At 32.5% G+C, this 4,652-nt stretch overlaps 1 long non-coding RNA gene across 1 annotated transcript; it reads left to right on the plus strand.

The window, feature by feature from the left end:
* Positions 1–1,215: 1,215 nt before the first annotated feature.
* Positions 1,216–2,321, plus strand: LOC120187750. The gene is made up of 3 exons (XR_005522328.1): positions 1,216–1,260; positions 1,428–1,487; positions 2,297–2,321. It is a non-coding gene; the product is annotated as an uncharacterized LOC120187750 (long non-coding RNA).
* Positions 2,322–4,652: the final 2,331 nt, after the last annotated feature.

Below are 4,652 nucleotides of genomic sequence, written 5' to 3' on the forward strand. Positions count from 1 at the left end.
CAAATATGGGTTTTGGATTCTACTTTACTTATGAGCTAAAATATTTAGGAAAAGAAAAAGAAAATTTAAGTTGGGATATTTAATTTCAACCTTTACAAGCTTCCGTATTTGATGCTAAAAATGGGATTTTTAAATTCCATTTTTGTTGCCTATGTTTTTGTAGTAATCAAAAATTATTAGGTTAGATAAGTTGGTTCTGTTTGTTTCATTGGCTAGTGTGTAAATTTCGTTTTTACTCTCATGTTCAATGACCCTTTTCAATCTTATACAATATGAAGCTTTTTTAGGCAGTATGCTTTGTTCTCATCTAACCACTGTCCAAGAAGACGTATAGAGAGATCAACCGCGTGGTGGAAGAGTTGTTGTGGCTAGAACTCGTTCGGCTTGTTGATTGGTGGGCGGGTGTTAAGGTGTTAACCAACTCTTTTATTTCATTGTTTAATTCTGAAATCTTGTTTGAAGATATTACTCCTTTTGGGCATTTTTGAAGATATCATAGTTTAATTCTGAAATCCTTTCTGCATTGTATTGTTTTAATCCTGAAATCTGAGACAACATTTATGATGACCAAATGCTTAAATTGTTTTATATTTCCATTTCCATCTAGACTTCAAAAAGTAGGTCTCCAAAATAATTTTTGCATGCTAAGTACCAAGATGCAGAATCGAGTTAAAGATTCTCTCTGCTTCGTTTGGGATTCTGAGTGTGGCAAACTTTGTTGGGTAAGTTATATTTAGGTGAAGAATGTTTGGCCAACTCATATTTTTGATGTTCAGAGGCATAAAGATCGGTGTATTGTCAATTCATCTAGATTTTAGGCAAATAATGATTTGAACAGTTGTTGTGAAGTTTCCTATCTTCTCTAAGGGTTGATAGGTGTTATGTGAATAAGTTGTTAATTATTGACTTTTATTGAGCCAACCAGGATTTAATGTGGAAAAAGAATCGGTACCATGAATGCCATTTCTTTAGCTGTCTCTTGAAAATTAACTTTAAATCTTTGATACATTTTATTTGCAGATTGAAGTTTTTGCAGACCATGAAAGCTTCAATTTTATGGGTGACGTCAATTTCCTCTACTAAGAAACTTAGGTGTTGGGCTTAGAGTTACATGGATAATGGCTATTGTTCTATCCTAAATCTTTTGAATCATTTACTTGCCATCTGATATTGTTGATTTTTTCAGGTAAGGAACATGCCCTTGTCTTATCCAGTCACATAAGTGATATCGATTGGTTAGTTGGATGGGTTTTGGCTCAGGTCTGTAATTAATGTATTCCAACTCAGAAAATTTTACATACTGTTGAAACATCCATTCTAAAACATATTTGGCTGTGCTCGGAAATTTTCTACTTGGCATTTTAACTTTGTTTTTTTCTCTTAAAATTCTTTCTGGGCTAAGATACAATTACATTTTCTCTTGACAGCGATCAGGTTGTCTTAGAAGTACATTAGCTGTTATGAAGAAATCATCAAAATTCCTTCCGGTATGTGTTGGTGTTATTCGTTTGAAGTTACAAATTTCTATCATGAGATTGTGTTTGTCACCATTTCTTTTAGTTTCATATGATATTCATATTTTGTTTAACTGGTAATAGCTAATAACAATGGCATGTGTATGGTATTTTCATACACAGTTGTCTGTGCTTGAGCTACATGTTAATGTGTATAAAGTGTGAGATGTAATTATTGCAATAGGTAGCTAATGAGATAAAAAAGAATATTAAGTTGACTAGTTTGACATTCTGGTCAATCTTCCTCAATTTTATCCTATGTAATATTAGCTTATGCTTTTAAAATTGGAATATGATTGTTCACTTGAAAATCTAGTATTCTTAGTCATAGTAAGAACTTTGGTTTGCTTATCATGTGTTAAGTGAGTTTGTCTGGAGTATGGAGGGATGACCTTAAAATTTTCATGAATATGGTCATATAATTTTAAGAAATTTACCTGGGTGATGAATAAACAAGCTTCCTGTCGAAGCAGCAGTTTATTCCTTTTCTTATCTGCTTTTGTTTAACTGACTCAAATTCTGATTGTTAACATTTTCGTCTTCCTTTATTTTTACCTAAATCAAAATTATGAAACAAATGCTATTATGAGTTTCTATAGTTAATTTTGTTCTTTATAGTGACAATTAGTGCTGGTCTTTTGAAGATAGGCCATGCAGTGAAGTAATTGAAGTCTAGATTTTCTTTTACTTTATTTGCCATCTGTGAATCTCACTGTATAAAGAAGCAAGTTTAATTTAGTTGTTCTTAGTTATGAAGAATATAACCATGTCTGATTGTGCAGGTCATCGGTTGGTCAATGTGTTTTTAGTCAACTAGTTTGCTCATTTCTTTTTGTAGGACATTCTAGAAGTGAAAATTTATGCTTCATGTAGCAGTTTTATTTGGATTTATTTGTAAAACCACATTAGTACTGAGAAATTGGATGGATGTGGGACCTGAGATCAATTCTTATATTTGAATATGAAAAATTTGCAATTCTTTTGAATGATTTGAGAATCTGCTGCTTATTTTTATAAAGACATTTACTAGATCTGTGTGTCTTATTTCTAGGTGATTATTCTTGCATATACATGGTGTATTTGTATCAGATTATTGCTTCTTGGGATATATGATTCTTAATCCCTTTGTTCTTATCTTTTCAACCAAGGCTGATTATTTTCCATTTTTTATTGCATATATATGATTCTCTACTGGAATATCTAAACACTGTCTCTCTTGCCTCAAAAAAGGATTATCAAACAAACATGTGTCCTTAATCGTATCCCTGCAACTAGGGGAAGTTAATGTCTGCAAGCATTAAGAAAGCAACTTGGAACCTTCAGCTTTTTCTTTTCTAAATAACTTCACGTTGTATTCCAGATTGATTCCTAGAGTTCTTTAGTTAACTGTTAACTCAAACTTGATGGTTGATGAAACACAACTAGAATCAGGAAGCCTCAATTCCATTGGAATTGAGAATACAAAGTTGCTGAAAAATCTGATAGAGTTTCAAAAAGTAAGCTGTCACTTGGTTTGTTGAAACATGAGTGCATGTTTGTGCATAAATATACTGGACCATGGAAGGTGTTTTCAGAAGTTTAATATGCATATTAGGAATGTGTTTGTTCTATATATTGCAACTAGTTTTAACTGTTACAATTATTTTCAATTATTTCTTGTGTACACTCCCGAATGATGATGGCATATTAGTAAAACTTTATTATGCCGTGATATTTTGTATCGACATATGATTACAATATTTTTTATAACTTAATGTGAATATATTGTATGCAAATGGATTTCTTATATATAATATGATATATATATATATATATATAGTATTATGAGGCATTAAATGTGATTTAGTTTGATTATTTGTCAATCTACAATATATATATATATATATATATATATATATATATATATATATTTACGAAATACAATCACGATACACGAATGTGTGTCATCTTTTTTAATGACGTGTGCTTCAATGACACGTAATGTAAGTCATACATGCGTGTCATATATTTATGACACACAAATGTGTGTCATCTTAATTTATGATGGGGGCTTCAATGACGCTCAATGAACGTCATAAATGCGCGTCATAAAGGTGTGTCATAAATGTGTGTCATAAATGAGCGTCATAAATTTATGACGCACAGTTGCGCGTCATCTTAAATTCATGTTGGTGGCTTCAACGACAGGCAAATGTGTGTCATCCGCACCAATAGATGACGCACAATGCGCGTCATTAAAGGGGTTTTTTCTACTAGTGAATGGAAGAAATTTAATATTAAATTTACCTCATCTTCAGTGGCACATCACCAAATTACATGATTCAAACAGTGCTTCCAAAGTTAAGGATCATCCCAATTGTAAAATCGAGATTCTCTCTTTATCTGTTTGATTTCAACCATCGACAAATCAAATGGCAATTTATCTGTGGCCAAATAATTGACTATATCCACAAACCAATGGGTAACTTTCTGCGCCACCATTAGATTTTCTTCGAGGAATTCTTCTCAAATTGGTGGTTCAAATATGGAGAGGAGAATACGACTCAAGTGATCAGCTACCAGATTTTCAAACTCTTTTTTATCTTGAATTCACAAATTGAATTCGTATAGGAGCAAGATCCATTGGATAAGTCTTAGGTTCACCTCATATTTGCTCATCAAATATCGCAAGGTTGCATGGTTAGAAACAATAATTTTAGTGCCAAGCAAATAAGATCTGAATTTTCTAAAGCAAAAATTATAGCAAACAATTCTTTTTTCGGTCGTAGAATAATTTCTCTGAGCCGAATCCAAAGTTCGTGATGCGTAGGTTATGACATGGAGTTCTTTACCAATTTTCTGACTAATAATGGCTCCAACACTTGTATCCGATATGTCATACATAAGCTCAAAAGGGTAGTCCCAATTTGATAGTTTTACAATCGGAGCTAATACAAGTTTTTCATTCAAAATGTTGAATGATTCCTTGCACTCGAATTGAAATCAAAAGCTTGATCTTTCTGCAGTAAATTGCACAACGGTTGTACCAGTTTTGAGAAGTCTTTAATGAACCTGCGGTAGAATCCTACATGACCAAGAAATGAACGAACTTCCCTTACGCATTAAGGGGTAAAGGAGTGAGCGTATGATATCAGTCTC

This window comes from Hibiscus syriacus, unplaced genomic scaffold, assembly GCF_006381635.1.
Source record: "Hibiscus syriacus cultivar Baekdansim isolate YM2019G1 unplaced genomic scaffold, ASM638163v2 tig00113725_pilon, whole genome shotgun sequence".
Taxonomy (NCBI): domain Eukaryota; kingdom Viridiplantae; phylum Streptophyta; class Magnoliopsida; order Malvales; family Malvaceae; genus Hibiscus; species Hibiscus syriacus.